Source organism: Glycine soja, chromosome 11 (assembly GCF_004193775.1).
Source record: "Glycine soja cultivar W05 chromosome 11, ASM419377v2, whole genome shotgun sequence".
NCBI classification, from domain to species: Eukaryota; Viridiplantae; Streptophyta; class Magnoliopsida; order Fabales; family Fabaceae; genus Glycine; species Glycine soja.
This window is the reverse complement of record NC_041012.1, coordinates 23,285,002-23,303,061: the sequence shown is the minus strand read 5'-3', so window position 1 is coordinate 23,303,061 and position 18,060 is coordinate 23,285,002. Positions and strand designations below refer to the sequence as shown.

General features: G+C 37.5%; 1 pseudogene; it reads left to right on the top strand.

Annotated features, from left to right (window-relative positions):
- The first annotated feature begins 3,417 nt into the window (after window positions 1-3,417).
- LOC114373079 lies at window positions 3,418-10,083 on the top strand (annotated as a pseudogene).
- The last annotated feature ends 7,977 nt before the right edge of the window (window positions 10,084-18,060 follow it).

Here is an 18,060-nt window from a genome sequence, read left to right as displayed (position 1 = left end):
GGATGCGTGTTCCACGAAAGGAATACGCGCGGAGTCGCCACCAACGTTTATTTGAGGAAAACGTCGGAAAAACCGGAAAAGACGCGATCTACGAACTTTTAAGTGAAAGGTTCGGGAGTTGTATTTACGCACGGGGAAGGTATTAGCACTCCACACGTCCGTCCCAAGGGACGGCAGCCTTTAATCGAATGTGCAAACATGACCTTGATTTTTTATGTTCCCTTTTAAGTCCTTATATCCTTTATACCCTTTTTATATTTTTCTCTTTTTGTGGTCGACAAGGGTGTTTCCCTTTGCTCCTACGTATTCCTCAATTGCGATGAGGAAATCAGACCTACGTAGTTCTTTCTTATCAAGTGATTCTTTTTTACTTTAAGAGGTGATCATTTTAAGGCGTTGGACCTTGAAAATGATCCATTTTACTTAGTGAGAAATTGAAATGACAAACTTCAAAAACCTATTTTTGTGGACAAGCTTGACTAGGCGAGTTGATTTTAGCCTTAGTTTCACCTTAGTTATTAGTCAATTCGGTTAAGAATCAGAAATCCCAAAGAGAAAATGTCCGGTTGATTTTCCGCTTTATTTTACTAAAAGGTATATTTTTGTTATTATATTATTATTTTATCTCTTTTTGATTTCCAACGTGGTTACGGCACGACCGAACGGTCGGAATTTATTTTAACCAAAGTTTACGGATCATACAATTCAAACGTTCGATGGAAATTTATTTTATTTTTAAGTTAAGCGAGAAATGACTTAAGTAAAATGGCTTAAGCACATCAACAGGGGGTATAAAAAGTAAATGAAATGAGAAAAAATACACGAAACACAATGTGGACCACCACGGGTACATAGAATGAATCGAAAAGCTTGGTTCAAGGTACTTACCCGTTGAAGATCGAAGAACGATGAAGAACGAATGAAGAACGTCGAAGAACGGTTGAAACCTTTGCGAAATTCTTCACGGAAAACGTTACAGAAACGTTTCGGAAGCGCCTCGGCTTAGATTTTCTTCACGGAAACAATTTTTCCAAGCAAATTCGAAAGAGAGAGAAGTGCCTAAGGGGCTGAACCCTTTTCTTCTTCACTTCCTCCCCTATTTATAGCAAAATAGGGGAGATGGTTGCCGCCCAGCTCGCCCAGGCGAGCCAGGTTGCTTCCTCCAGAAGCAACAGCCTTCTGGAGGAATATTCTGGAGGGCCCAAGTGGGCCTGGTTGCTATTTGCACCCCCATTTTTACTAAGTACACCCCCTCTGCTTTTTTTTGGTAATTATTTTTTCGTAAAGTTACGGAAACTTACGAATTTTGTAACGATACTTGTTTTCTTTCCGTAATGTTACGGAACCTTGCGGATTACATAATCATCCCCTTTTTGACTTACGGAATGTTACGGAACCTCACTAATTATGCAACGATGCTTCCATTTGATTTCCGGTGTGTCATGAAACCTTTGGGATTGTGCATCAATATTTTCTTTTGTTTTTCGGCATGTCCCGAAATTTCACAAATTGCCTAATGATGGGTGCCAAGCACCTTACAAGGACCAAACAAAGGTCGCATGTCATCAAGCAAAGGTCCCCGGACGAAATTAGGGTATGACACTTATAAATGAAATATGTGATGAATTGTGAAATAATATGTTGCCTTGAGATTATAATATTGTTATAGAGATTGAGTAAAAGTGTAAAGTAGAATAGGTGTTGAATTGTGAGATATGTGAAAACATGTGATGGTGGATTGTGACATTATGAGATGTGAAATTGTGAATGAGTTTTGGTTGTAAATAAGTGTGTGATTAACTCTTGATGTGACATTATTTGTGTTGTAAGCTGTGAATTGTATAATAACCCGACCAGTGTTATCTTGAGAAAAGTGTAAATGCGCAGTGTTAAAGAGAAAGTGTAGGTTTCCTATTTAGGAATCAGTGTTAAAGAGAAAGTGTAGGTTTCCTGTTTAGGAACCAGTGTTAAATTGTAGCACAATATGTTGTACGTGTTTAAAACACGAGTGTAAGGTCGTGGGTATTGTATAATTCACGAGCAGTGTCTGTGTGCTAAAATGATTTTTGGGGTTGGACCTGAATTAGGAGGGAGAGGCCCTGATGGACTCTTCGGAGTGTAGGCCTTGGGGGTCACCGGGTTTGAGTGCTCCTTTAAGCCTATGCTGATCCCATATGGTTGGAGCATTCTCGCAAAATATCGTGACCCTGACTGGTCTCCCTATGATCTTACTTAGTGAGAGTGACCTGACAAACCCATTGTGTGGTGTGTCTTGTTATTACTCCTAAGCGTCCCAGGATGGTTTTTCACTGACATGGTACCACATTGCATATAGGCTTGAGTCTTAGCATAATTGTCTCATGCGCTTGCTAATTGTTTATTATGAAATTGAGGTGTTATTATGTCTTGATCAAAGCGTGTGATTCTTGTGTAATGTGATTGATGATTGAAAAGTGTGATTGATGGATGAAAAGTGAACTTTGGATGACAAAGTGGTAGAATTACATGAATTACGTGTAAGTAAGTTTTATTTGATTTATATGATATGTATATTTAGTTGTCTTGTTTCTCCATTAGTTAGGAATGTGATAACTCACTCCCGGTTTGTTGTTTATGTTTGGATCCTGTGATGATCTTGAACTCTGTGTTCGGGGGAGCAGATGACTAGGTGAACTGCTTTAAGGAATATTGTGCTAAAGGACGTCGAGACACAACGCTCTAATAGGATGTGACATTGGAGTATAGAGTTTTATATTAATTGTATGAAGTCTCAGACGACCTTGTTTGAGCCGATGACTTTATTATTTATTTGGACAAGTTTGAATATGATGTAGAAGAAAGTGATTGTGAACCTTTTATACCTTTAAAAGGCTTGTATTTAAAAATGTTTAAAAAAATTCTTTTAATTAATATTTGAATTTTTATTCCATTGTTAGTATATATGTGAGGGGTAGAGGGTGTCACATATTTGATGGTTACTGTAAACATTATAAACAACTTTGTATAATGAAAATTATTTGAGAATAAACATACATATTTGTTTGTTTCATTTTGTCTGCACCAAATCAGTTGGACAATGCATTGTATTCGCAATGGGTAGTTGCATCGATAGGATAAGTGTTTTTGTGCGACCAACCTGCCCCCTTTTGCAGGTCATTCTGAAGATAAGGATTTCAATACCCCTAATGATATCCCAATTGATCTGAAGCCTGTTTACTTATGAGACCCATGTAAGTTGATCTGAAGCTTTTATTTTTTCTATATTGTTGTTTGCCAATTTTTTCTGTAATTAATACTATTCATTATTTGTAAAAATGGCGTTGCTACCTCAAAATTACAAATCTCAATGGGAGGGTGGAGCCATGCATGTCTGAGCTTTTGTCAGTTTGCCAAGAGTGTCATCTTTTTATAGCATTGATGGGAAAGAAGAAGGTATTCAAGGTTACTGGAAGGGTAACCTCCCTCAGGTCTGTATGGTAAGGAAAGAATGTATTGGTATTTCTATATTTATATCACATAATATTGACTGGCCTTTTCATTTGTGTTAGTGTTTGTTCTTTAATATTTCAAGTGATCCGAGTTATACTTTACATTGTTGTCCAGGTTTTTGCTTATGAAATGGACTTAGGTTAGCCCAAATTATAGTATCAGAAGTTGTAATAGCAAATTTTAACATCTTCATACATTAAGGTTAATTGCGTTTATCTTGGCTGCGTTGTAGTGTCATAAACACTTGTTCAAAAAATAATAATTCGTCTTGTTTTGGGATCTTTTGTAAGAAGAGAAAGTGCTTAGATTATAAAATGACACCTTTGAGTATTTTTTTTGTAAGGCTCTTGACTCATCATCATATGAAGGGGAATATACAAATCTTGATTATCAAAATAGATCTTTTAACTTGTTACTCATATTTAGTTTCATTTGACTATATATATTGGTGTGTCTGTTTGATCTTTACTGGTGTTTATATTGTAACTTTTCATTGTGCAGGTATTGATTGCTTTGAAAAATGGTGCTCAACTTCTTAAATATGGTCGTAAAGGAAAGCCCAAGTTTTGTCCATTTAGACTTTCTCGTGTAAGTTAAATGAAAGCCTTTTCAAGAGTGTTTTTGGATTCTCTACTTCACATTGCAACCTTTTAATGCATAGGAAATAGATGACTACACCTTGAAGTATTTTACTTTTACTTATATGCCACACAAATTTCACTATGTGGCTAAAATTGGTACTTACTTGAGTTGACACTGGGAATTCTCTGGGTTCACTGCATTATAGTGGCACAATTCTAGTTAATTTGTATTATTACTATCCAGATCTTTATGATTTGCATAGATTTTTATTAATATCCATGCTGAATTTTCTTATTTTAGTAATTAGTGCTACTGCTAACAAGTAGAGGTAGTGTAGCTTTATCGCTAGGCAAACATATTTCTTATTTGGTGTATTCATAAGAAATATTCATTTTTTCTGTTCTTCCTTGATTGTAGACTAAGAGTTGAACATTCATATATAATAGGCTTGAAATTTTACTGTCTCGAGTTATTTCTATGTATAAACATTAAATAAATATCCATAAACTGCAGGATGAATCATCCTTAATCTGGATCACAAGTAGTGGAGAAAGAAATCTGAAGCTATCTTCTGTCTCTAGAATTATTCTTGGACAAAGAACTATGAGATTTATTCCCTTAAATCTAATTGCATACAATACCTTGACATTCTATGTTATTAATAAAGCAATTTAAAAATTGTTTCACAAACTTACTCTTACATGTTCTTGTTTTCATTCCCTTAATCTTTTGGCAGGCTGTTTTCCAACGTTACTTGAGTCCTGAGAAGGACTATTTGTCTTTTTCATTTATTTACAGTAACGAAAAGTGATCACTTGATTTGGTTAGTGGCAAATTATGTGATTTCATGCATCATTAAATCATTATTTGTTTTCATTTTCTGTATTTTCATTATTATAATAATTTCTGTGTATTGCTATTCAGATTTGCAAAGATAAAGTTGAGGCAGAAGTGTGGATTGCTGGCCTCAAAGCATTGATATCTTCTGGTCAAGGTGGTCGGTCCAAAATTGATGGATGGAGTGATGGGGGTCTCATTCTTAATGTAAATATACTAACTTGTGGTTTTTGTAGTTAAATGCATTTTGGTCACATTATGTTTCTTGTAAGTTGTACTGCTTCTATAAGTTGGAAAGGCGATAGATTTTAGTCTGAGGTTAATAGTCGTTGTGCCATTTTCCTTAGGCAACATTTGATATGGATGCTAGAAGGGAATGGGACAACATATGGGTGTTGTTCTATGTATTATGCATTCTAAAATCCGAATGGTATTAGACATGAGGTTAAGAAGTGGTACATTTTGGTTCTACTAAAGATGGTGATACCAAGAACAAAATGAAGCAGAATCATTTCATTTTGTTCTGTTTTTTCAATTCTTTTCTGTCTGCACACCAAAATGCTACAATAAAGTGTATATTTTGAACAAATCATAATGGAGAGAACTTATTTGCTCCATTATAAGATTGATTATTTGTTGTTTCCTCTAAGGAAAACTAGTCTTTATTTTCTCATATTGTAGCTTAACCTGAAAGGATATAAACTGTAGTTTTTATTTTTTTTATTTATATCTGAAAGAGATTACCTCTCACTCATTCTCTGCTTCGGTTGCTATTTGGTGATTGTGCTGATTAACCTACTCTACTTTTTATATGATGTGATTTTTTTGTAAAAAGACGAACTAATTTTTACAAGCTTTCCTAATTCCTGTTCCTTTGCTGTTGCCATTATGCTTCCATGGCTACTGATGAAATAAATGATAAGTTGCTTACAATTCTTTGTGTCTCAAATAATATCAGGATAGCAGAGACTTAACATCAAATAGTCCTCCAAGTGAAAGTTTGGATAGCACGTCATGAGGCATTAGTTCTTCTGACATTTCTATGACTCTTCCAAATACTTCTCCAAAGTCCTTTCGGCCTGACAATACAATTTCTAAAAAGTCACATGTGCCACCAGACGGAACAAACATGCAAGTGAAAGGATCTGCTTTAGATGTATTTCGTGTTAGTGTTTCCAGTGCCCCAAGTACATCTAGTCATGGATCTGCACCTGATGACTATGATGCTCTGGGGGATGTATACATATGGGGAGAGGTTACCTGTGAAAATGTGAAAGTTGGTGCTGATAAAAATGTAAATTATTTCAGCCCCAGGGCAGATGTACTTTTCCCCAGACCACTGGAATCCAATGTAGTTTTAGATGTACATCATATAGCATGTGGTGCTAGACATGCTTCTCTAGTCACTAGGCAAGGTGAAGTTTTTACATGGGGCGAAGAATCAGGAGGATGCCGTGGTCATGGTGTTGGGAAGAATGTGGTTCAACCTCGTCTAGTTGAAGCATTGACTTATACAACTGTTGCCTATGGTTAGTTCCATTCATGTGCTGTTACAATGGCTGGGGAACTATATACATGGGGTGATGGTACTCATAATGTTGGGCTTCTTGGTCATGGCAGTGATGCCAGTCGTTGGATACCAAAGAGAATTGTTAGTCCATCAGAGGGACTTCAAATTGCATTTGTTGCTTGTGGTCCATGGTACACAACCTTGGTAACTTCAATAGCACAGTTGTTTACATTTGGTGATGGAACATTCGGTGTCTTGAGCCATGGAGATAGGCAAAATGTTTCATATCCTAGAGAAGTGGAATCCTTATTGGGGTTGAGAACAATAGTTGTTACTTGTGGAGTGTGGCATACTGCAGCTGTTGAAGAGATCATCGCAACACACTCCAGTACAAGCATATCATCAGGTAAATTGTTTACTTGGGGTGATGGAGACAAAAATCGCCTTGGACATAGGGACAAGGAAACACGTCTTAAACCAACTTGTGTGCCTGCACATATTGATTAAAATTTTCATAAAATTGCTTGTGGGCACAGTTTGACAGCAGGCCTGACAACATCTGGACGTGTTTTCACTATGGGAAGTACTACTGTTTATGGTCAGCTTGGGAATCCTCAATATGACGGAAAGGTTCCATGCTTGGTCGGAGACTAGATTGCCGGGGGAATCAATTGAAGAAATTGCATGTAGAGCATATCATGTAGCTGTATTAACATCCAAAAATGAAGTCTATACTTGGGGGAAAGGTGCAAATGGGAGATTGGGTCATGCAGATGTTGAAGATCGTAAAACACCAGCTTTGGTTGAAGCATTGAAGGATAGACATGTGAAATATATTGCATGTGGTTCAAACAACTCTGCTGCCATATGCCTTCATAAGTGGGTATCTGGTGCTGAGCAGTCTCAGTGCTCTACGTCTGGGCAGGCATTTGGCTTCACTAGAAAGAGACACAATTGTTATAACTGCGGGCTCGTCCACTGCCATTCATGCAGTTCAAGGAAAGCATTAGGAGCAGCACACGCTCCTAATCCTGGCAAGCCGTATCGTGTGTGATTCTTGTTATGCAAAATTGAACAAGGTTGTTGAAGCTAGCAATAGTAATAGGAGGAATGCCTTGCCTAGTCTGTCAGGGGAGAACAAGGATAGGCTAGACAAGTCTGACCTAAGATTGTCCAAGGCAGTAATTCCTTCTAACATGGATTTGATAAAGCAGCTAGATACTAAGGCAGCCAAGCAAGGAAACAAAGGTGATACATTCTCACTGGTTCACCCCTCACAACCACCTTCTTTGCTATAGCTAAAAGATGTTGTCTTGTCCACTGCTCTTGATCTGAGACGAACAGTTCCAAGACCGGTGGTTGCACCATCAAGAGTAAGTTCCAGATCTGTGTCCCATTTCTCTAAAAGACCAAGCCCCCCTCGTTCAGCTACACCTATTCCAACAACTTCAGGACTTGCCTTCTCAAAAAGTATTTCTGATAGTTTGAAGAAAACAAATGAACTTTTAAATCAAGAAGTGCAGAAGTTGCATGCTCAAGTGCATGTTGCTATCCTCCTATCATGAAAATCAAGTAGTAGAAGTTTTCGTCTTTGACACAGAGAGTATAGCTATTCTCCATTTTAATTTTTCTCCTGCCATTTTTAAGCCTGACAAATGAACCTTGCAAAATTTAATGTCACCTGGTAAAATGACACTATGACTTAGCTCAAATTGTCAGAAAAGTTAATGTCACGTGACAAATATACGTTGTTTCTTTAACTTTTTACAGTATCAAGACAAATCTAATTATAGATATCATTAGGTCAAGAGCCCAAGACAGACATGTGAACTGCAAGAATTAGAGATTCAAAGGTCAACAAAAAAGCCTCAAGAAGCTATGGCACTGTTTGCTGAGGAATCTGCTAAATGTAAAGCTGCAAAAGAAGTTATTAAGTCGCTCACGGTTCAGGTTTTTTCTTGTTAATTTACTTCTCTTGGAGCCAGATGTCTTTGAAATGGTTTATTTTCATGTGGTGCTTTATTGTTTGTAACTTGGTTTCAAATTTTCTGCATTGAATAAAATGGACATCCAGATTAAGCCATTTATCTAATTGAAGTTTATTTTTATAAAATTTCTTAATTGTAACAATAGGCTTTAAGAATTGATTTTCTTTTTCAAATTAGTCTGTTTTGCTTTTGGTTTAACCATATATTAAAAATTACATTATTTCTTTAACTTTTTACAGTATCAAGACAAATCTAATTATAGATATCATTAGGTCAAGAGCCCAAGACAGACATGTGAACTGCAAGAATTAGAGATTCAAAGGTCAACAAAAAAGCCTCAAGAAGCTATGGCACTGTTTGCTGAGGAATCTGCTAAATGTAAAGCTGCAAAAGAAGTTATTAAGTCGCTCACGGTTCAGGTTTTTTCTTGTTAATTTACTTCTCTTGGAGCCAGATGTCTTTGAAATGGTTTATTTTCATGTGGTGCTTTATTGTTTGTAACTTGGTTTCAAATTTTCTGCATTGAATAAAATGGACATCCAGATTAAGCCATTTATCTAATTGAAGTTTATTTTTATAAAATTTCTTAATTGTAACAATAGGCTTTAAGAATTGATTTTCTTTTTCAAATTAGTATGTTTTGCTTTTGGTTTAACCATATATTAAAAATTACATTATTTTATCTGTTGGGACATGTACACACAGGTTTAAATCTCACAACAAACAATTTACCCTTGTCTTTTTCAGAATAAATTACTCCATGTTTCCTTTATACTGTTGTCTTTCACACTTACACTGATTGCTGATTAACATTGTTTCAGCTCAAAGACCCGGCTGAGAAGCTTCCTACTGGAGTGTATGATGCTGAGAATTGAACATTAGACCAGCTTACCTACCAAATGGTATTGAGCCAAATGGCATCCACCATCCAGATTCAAATGGGGAGCAGCACTCCAAAGCTGAGTCAATTAGTGCATCTAGTTTGGCCTCCATGGGACTTGAATATGCTCTATTGAATAAAACTGCAGGGAATTCGCCAGGAACATATGGAACTAATCTTCACCAGCAAATTCGAAGCCCTGTGTCCTCTAATGGGACCAATAATTATCCAGATGTCAAATTGCCTAATGTATACAATAAATAAGATGTTCTTTTTGCTGTCATTGATGATGTTTTTCATCTTTCTTGGAAGAAGCTGGTGCATAATGTGTACAGGCTGTTAGCATTGTCTTCATCATGTTTTTTTTCAAACTACTTATATACATGATGAAATATTGCTACAAGTCCAACAATCTATATTAAACTATTTGTGAAATTTCTAATGAGTTTCTTTTGGTTGTTGGATAGTGCACCTGTTAGTTATTGTTAGATAACTTCCAAGTTTCTGAGTGTTCACAAGTCATGGATGAGAGTAGGTGAGGGAGATTGCATGTAAAATTTATAATTGTTGCTCCTGCATGCTAATTATTTTCCTTCTTAATGTGTTGTACCTTTAGGATGGCTAGGATGGCAAGCTTGTCAAGCCAATTGCTATATCCACGAAAATTACCAACCTGTATGCAAATGCTTTTATTCGTAAGTTAACTTACATTGCACCATGTATGTGTTAAGTTTAGTGTTATGATTGGTTGCTTATTCTGTATAAGTGTCATTCTAGAATAATAGTAGTAAACTCTCTCTAATCCTCCATATAACAACCAAATTAAAAATTTTGTTTGGTCTTTTTTAGACTAACCAATGTAAAATGTTTCATGCATTAATAATTTTTACCAAAACACCCTTAATCAGTAGTCATTTCTCTTATCTTATATTTATTCTTTCTTTAACCTTGTTGATGTAGCTCCATGTAGAGTTTGTAGGCCTTGGATCTTCTTCAACAATGGAGTCTTTTGTTTCTTGAAGATCAATGACAGCGGAATGGAGAAGGAGGAAAGGTGATTGGAGACGCCACTTCAAGAAAAAGATGAATAGAAAACAAGCTCACCACCATAGGAAGCCATGATAAGAGCTTAAAGGTAGAAGATGAGTGGAGGGAGAGGGAGAGAAGGGGCACAAAATGTATTCCTCAAATGAGGTCTGAACTTTGAAGTGTAATTTCTCAAATGATCAAAGTTAAAAAAATATACACACAAGGCCTCTATTTATAGCCTTAGTGTCACAAAATTGGAAGGAAATTTGAATTTCTATTCAAATTTCACTTGAATTTGAATTTGAATTTGTGGAGTCAAAATTTCTCTAATTATGATTAGTGAATTTTAGCTATGGTTTAGCCCACTAATCCAAGATCAAGTCCAAGATTCTCCACTAAGTGTGTTTAGGTGTCATGAGACATGTAAAGCATGAAGGATATGCACAAAGTGTGACTATATGATGTGGCAATAAGGTGTAGCAAGCACCTCCCCCTTAGGATGGTCCAAAATTTAATTGGATTGAGCTTCTCCTAATTCAATTAAATTTCTCTCTCAACACACACATCAAATAGTAAACTTAATGCATGTGAAATTACAAAACTACCTCTAATACAAAAACTAGTCTAGGTGCCTTAAAATACAAGGGCTAAAAAATCCTACATTACTAGGGTACCCTCCCTACACTATGGAGCCCTAAATACAAGACACAAAAATAATGAAACCCTAATCTAATATGTACGAAGATAAGTGGGCTCATACTTAGCCCATGGACCCAAAATCTATCCTAAGGCTCATGAGAACCCTAGGGTCTTCTCCTACATCTCTGGCCCAATCTTCTTGAAGTCCCCTAGCCATGGCTCTAGTGATAGGTCCCCTCCTTGGAAGGATTGCATCATCCCCTCCCTCTTGAAGAGGATTTGTCCTTAAATTAGTAGACCCCTCATCATCTGAATCAGCTACACCTACAAAAGGAACCAAATTAGTAATGTTATCGTTGTTGCTAGCTTCATACTCCTCTGGGAGGTCTAGCCTATAAGCATTGTTGTTGATCCTCTCCAAGACCTGAAAAGGTTCATCACCTCTAGGCTAAGTTTGGACTTTCTCTTAGTAGGAAATCTATCCTTCCTAAGGTGGAGTCAAATCCAATCCCCTTTATTAAGCACCAACTCCTTCCTTCCTTTATTGCCTTTAGCTGCATACCCCTTTATGTGTTTCTCTATTTGGTTCCTAACCCTCTCATGTAATTTCTTCACAAACTCTGACCTAGATACCCCTTCTTTATGTATAAAAGAAGTGCCAAGTGGAAGGGGAATTAGGTCCAAAGGTGTGAGAGGATTGAACCCATAGACAACCTCAAAAGGTGATTGCCTGGTAGTTCTATGAACCCCCCTATTATAGGCAAACTCCATATGAGAAAGGTACTCATCCTAAGACTTGTGATTGCCTTTTATCAGAGCCCTTAACAATGTGGATTGAGATCTATTCACTACCTCTATTTGCCCATCAGTCTATGGGTGACAAGTGGTGGAGAAAAGGAGCTTAGTTCCTAGCTTAGCCCATAAAGTTTTCCAAAAATGACTAAGGAACTTAACATCTGTATCATACACAATAGTCTTAGGCAAACCATGAAGCCTCACAACTTCTCTAAAAAAAAGTCTTGAGATATGACTAGCATCATCTACCTTGTGGCATGGTATGAAATGTGTCATCTTGCTAAACCTATCCACCACCACAAAGGTAGAGTCTACACCCCTCTGGGTCCTAGGAAGCCCAAGGACAAAGCCCATACTTATATCTACCTAGGATCCAGATGGAATGGGTAAGGGTGTGTATAGCCCATGAGGCATCACCCTAGACTTGGCTTGTAAACAAGCCACACACCTAGTGCAATACCTATGGACATCTTTTTTCATATGGGGCCAAAAGAATTTTTCCTTGAGGAAGACAAAAGTCTTATCAATTCCAAAATACCCCATTAGCCCACCCTCATGGCTCTCTTTGACCAACAACTTTCTAATGGATCCTTAGGGTATACAAAGCATTCCCTCCTTGAACAAATTCCCCTTAGCAATGTAAAATCCATCTTGGGCCTTATGGCCACAACTAGCATAAATGGGAGAGAAGTACTAATCAGAAGCATACAATTCCCTTATGTTATCAAATCCTTAAATTTTAGCTCCAAGGGAAGAAAGCAATGTGTGTCTCCTAGAAAGAGCATCTGCAACCACATTGGTCTTTCCCATTTTGTATTTGATAACATATGGAAATTGCTCTAGGAACTCTACCCATTTTGCATGCCTCTTGTTTAACTTGCATTGCCCTCTAATGTACTTAAGTGATTCGTGATCACTATGAATAAAAAACTCCTTGGAAACAAGGTAATGTTCCCAAGTTTGGAGGGCTCTAACTAAGGCATAAAGCTCCTTATCATATGTGGGGTAGTTAAGAGCGGCACCATGAAGCTTCTCACTAAAGTAAGCAAAAGGGTGCCCACCTTGTAACATCACAGCTCCCACACCTACACCAAAGGCATCACACTCTAGCTCAAAAGTTTTAGAAAAGTCAGGGAGAGCTAGAACGGGTGCCTTGGTGAGATTTTCTTTGAGCAAAGCAAAGGCTTGCTATCGTCTCTCTCCCCATGTGAATTCCACATTCTTATTCACCAAACTCATTGAGTGGTGAAGCAAGTGTAGAGAAATTAGGAACAAACCTTCTATAGAAACTTGCTAACCTATAGAAGCTCATAATATCTCCTACACTTTTTGGGGTGGGCCACTCTTGGATGGCCTTGATTTTCTTAGGGTCCACACGGACCCAATTTTTGCTAACCACAAAATCTAAGAAGAATACACTATCGACACAAAAGGTGCATTTATCTATATTAGCAAAGAGAGTGTGTTTCCTAAGAACTAAAAGAACTTGCCTTAGATGTCTTGAGTGATCATCTAGGTCCCTACTATAGACTAAGATATCATCGAAATAAACAACTACAAACCTACCTATGAACTCCTTTAGGACATGATTCATTAGCCTCATGAAGGTGCTTGGTGCATTAGTGAGTCCAAAAGGCATTACTAGCCACTCATGCAACCCAAACTTGGTCTTGAAAGCGGTTTTCCACTCATCACCTTCTTTTATCCTTATTTGGTGGTAACCATTTTTAAGATCAATTTTGGAAATATATTTGCGCCATGTAACTCATCAAGCCTAGGAATGGGCTGCCTATACTTCACAATTATGTTGTTGATGGCCTTACAATCTGTACGCATTCTCTACTTACCATCCTTCTTGGGCACCAACAACACAGGCACAACACAAAGACTTAGGCTCTTTTGGACCCATCCCTTCTCCAACAATTCCTTAACTTGGGATTTAATCTCCTTTGTCTCTTGAGGATTAGTCCTATAAGCTGACCTATTAGGAAGGCTTGTTCCTAGGACTAAGTCTATTTGGTGTTCTATTCCCCTAAGAGGAGGTAACATAGGGGGTATCTCTTTGGGAAATACATCATTAAATTCCTGTAAGAGTTCTTGGACCTTTAGGGGAATGGTCTCAAGTGGGGGAATTATGGTAGTGCTAAGAGAAGTCTCCCTTGAGAGGAGAAGGTAGAAAGATTGCTTGAGAAGAAGAGCTCTCTTAATATCTCCTGTCATACCCTAATTTCGTCCGGGGACCATCTGTTTGTTGGGATGCGACCCTCGCTTGACCACTTCGAGGTACTTGGCGCCCATCGTTAGGCAATCCGTGAAGTTCCGTGACATGCCAGAAGTCAAAAGAAAGCATTGTTGCACAATCCGTGAAGTTCGGTGACATGCCGAAAGTCAAAAGAAAGCATTGTTGCACAATCCGAGAAGTTCCGTGACATGCCGGAAGTCAAAAGAAAGCATTATTGCACAATCCATGAAGTTTCGTGACATTCTGAAGTCAAAAAAGGGATGATTACGTAATCTGCAAGGTTCCGTAACATTACGGAAAGAAAACAAGTATCGTTACGAAATTCGTAAGGTTCTGTAACGTTACGGAAAAAGAATCAGCAAAAAAGGCAAGGGGGTGTATTTAGTAAACATCGGGGTGCAAATAGCAACCAGGCCCACTTGGGCCTTCCAGGAAGTTCCTCGAGAAGGCGGTGCCTTCTAGAGGAAGCAACCTAGCTCGCCTGGGTGAGCTGGGTGGCAAGCTTCTCCTTCTTTTCGCTATAAATAGGGGAAGGGGGAAAGAACAAAAATGTTCAACCCTCCTGGTATCTGAGAATCACTTAAAATTAGTGAAAAAAATTATTTCCGTGAAGAAAATCCAAGCCGAAGCGCTTTCATAACGCTTCCAAGACGTTTTCGTGGGTGATTTTGCGAAGATTTTCAACCGTTCTTCGTCGTTCTTCGTTCGTTCTTCGGTCTTCAACCAGGAAGTTCCCGAAATCGAACTTTTCAATTCATGCTATGTACCCTTAGTGGTCCTCATTTGTTTAGCGTGCTTTTATTTTTATTTCATTTACTTTACGTACCCCCTTTTGACGTGCTTTATTCATTTATTTAAGTCATTTTCTCGCCTAATCAAAAATAAAATAAATTTCCACCGATCATTTGTATTGTAACATCTTTTAATTTCTGTTAAGATGAAATCCGACCGTTCGGTCATGGCGTAACCATGTTTAAAACCAAAAAGAGGCAAAATAATAATATAATAATCAAAAAATATCTTTGAATAAAGTATTAAAAAAAATCAATCGGACGTTTTTCTTTGGAAGTTTCCTTGGATCAATTGACTAATAACCAAAGTGAAACTAAGGCTAAAATCAACTCACAAATCAGCTTTGTCCGCAAAAGTCACTTAAAACCGTTTTAAGGTCCAACGCCTTAAACGGTCCTCTTTGCTTTTATCGGTTAACATGGACCATTCAAAAGCATAAAATTAACATGTAACTTTACTGCTTTTGCAAGAACTACGTAGGTCTGATTTCCTCATCGCAATTGAGGATATGTAGGAGCAAAAGCCCCGCTTTTGTCGACCACCCCAAGAGATCGTTAATGGTCCAACGCCTTAACGTTTCTCTCCTTTCAAAACCAAGAGATCGTTAATGGTCCAACGCCTTTACGTTTCTCTCCTTTCAAAAACAAAAGATCGTTTAAATGGTCCAACGCCTTAAATGACATTTTTTCAGTCAAAATATATCTTACAAAAAAAAAGATAAAAAACAACTTAACCAACGTTTAGTTCTCGAAGAACTACGTAGGTCTGATTTCCTTACCACAATTGAGGAATACGTAGGAGCAAGGGAAACACCCTTGTCGACCACAAAAAGATAAAAAATATAAAAGGTGCAAAAAGACATAAAGACGTAAAAAGGAACATAAAACAAATTGAAGTCATGTTTGCACACTTGATTAAAAGGCTGTCGTCCCTTGTGACGGACGCGTGGGGTGCTAATACCTTCCCCGTGCGTAAATACAACTCTCGAACCTTTCACACTTAAAGTTCATATGTTGGATCGAGTGGCCTCAGAATAATTAAGAAGGGGGGGTTGAAATAATTATTCCTAAACCTTTACTAAATAAAAAATTACTCTTCTAAGGCTTTTACTAAATTGTTAAGAGAATGAGGAGTAGAAGAGAAACTTAACAGAAAGTAAAAGCAGAAATTAAATGCACAGCGGAAATTAAAAGAGTAGGGAAGAAGGAGACAAACATACAAGAGTTTTTATACTGGTTCGACAACAACCCGTACCTACATCCAGTCCCCAAGTGACCTGCGGTCCTTGAGATTTCTTTCAACCTTGTAAAAATCCTTTTACAAGCAAAGATCCACAAGGGTGTACCCTCACTTGTTCTCTTTGAACCTAGTGGATGTACCCTCCACTAGAACTGATCCACAAGAGATGTACCCTCTCTTGTTCTCAGCCAAACCCAAGTAGATGTACCCTCTACTTGTACCACAAAGGATGTACCCTCCAATGTGTTAAGACAAAGATCTCAGGCTATTAAACCTTTGATACTTTGTGAAAGGGGATACAAAAGAGTTCTCAGGCGGTTAGTCCTTTGAACACTTTTGTATTAGGGAATGGGAAGAATCAAAAGAATTCTCAGACTGTGTTGTTTTGAATTCTTTGACAAGGGAGAAGGGAGACACAAAAGAATTCAGGCGGTTAGTCCTTTGTTCTTTTGGAAAAGGAAGAAGAGAGACACAAAAAGAATTCAGGCGGTTAGTCCTTGGCGAATTCTTTTTGGCAAAGGGAGAAGGGAATGGAAAAGATGAATAGCACAAGTTTTCAAGGTTTGGAAAACCAGAAAACTTCAGAAAGCTTTTGGTACAAAGAAGAAGAAGACGTTCAAAGAGATTCAAGGCTTGTAAAGGATTGTATGAATAAGTGTTCAAGATGCTTGAAATGCAAAACAAAGCCTTGCTTTTATAGACTCTTCATGTTTGGTCAAGACAACCATTTAGAAGAGTTATAACTTTTAGAAAAACTTAAAACCAATTTGAAAAAGTCAAAAACCTTTATGAAGAGTTACATCTTTTGATTTATTCAGAAATAATCACTAGTAATCGATTACCAAATCAGTGTAATCGATTACACAAGGCTTTTATGTGAAAGGATGTGACTCTTCATATTTGAATTTGAATTTCAACGTTCAAAGGGACTGGTAATCGATTACCAAAACATTGTAATCGATTACAGCTTTTTGAAATTAATTGGAACGTTGTAAATTCAATTTAAAAACTTTTTCAAAACAATTTTGCTACTGGTAATCGATTACAACAATCTGGTAATTGATTACGAGAGAGTAAAAACTCTTTGGTAAACATGTTTTGAGAAAAATCATGTGCTACTCAATTTTTGAGAAAAACTTTTTATACTTATCTTGATTAAGCCTTCTCTTGATTCTTGAATCTTGATCTTGATTTTTGAGATCTTGAACCTTGAATCTTGATTCTTGACTCTTAACTTTCTTCTTGAGTCTTGAATTCTTCTTGATTCTTATCTTGAACTCTCGAATTGTTCTTGATTCACTTGAGTTGTTCTTTGATTGATCTTTGAGCTTTTTGTCATCACCTTTGTCATCATCTTTTGTTATCATCATTGTTATCATCAAAACACCTTTGAATCACCTTTGATTCACCATGAAGCTTTGCTTCTACATCGTAGACCACGTCTTTTCCGGTTTTTCCGACATTTTCCTCAAATAAACGTTGGTGGCGACTCCGCGCGTATTCCTTTCTTGGAAGACGCACCCGTGAGCCCTCGTGTTGCCCTCCCGCCGAAGGGTAGGTTGCGACAGTTGGCGACTCCACTGGGGACAATTTTTAGAGAGTTAGGCCATTTAATCTTGTGCAATGTTTTATCATGACTTTCTCCTTTGTCGGTTTCCCTTTATTTTTCTTATGTTCTTGTGTATATAACTCTTTGATGCTTTTAGTGTGTTTTAAAATGTTTGCATGAGGTAAATATTTATTTATTTGATGCACATAAACACCAACACTATTGGCACACACGGTGAGTTGAAGAAGGGCCCTATACCTGGGTTCGTGGGAACATAAGGAGTGGAGGTGAATCTATGATCATGCTAGGTGTCTGACTTGCTTGATTACAGTGAACCCTCATCTAGAGTTTTTCTCTTTGATAACATATTGTTGCTAGTAGTCCCTACTGCTGCAATATGTTCTTCGAAGGGGGTGATACCTCTAGAGACCATCAAGAGAGATATGACCACCTTGGGAGTTATCACTAAAAGCCTTTTTAGCTCCCTCC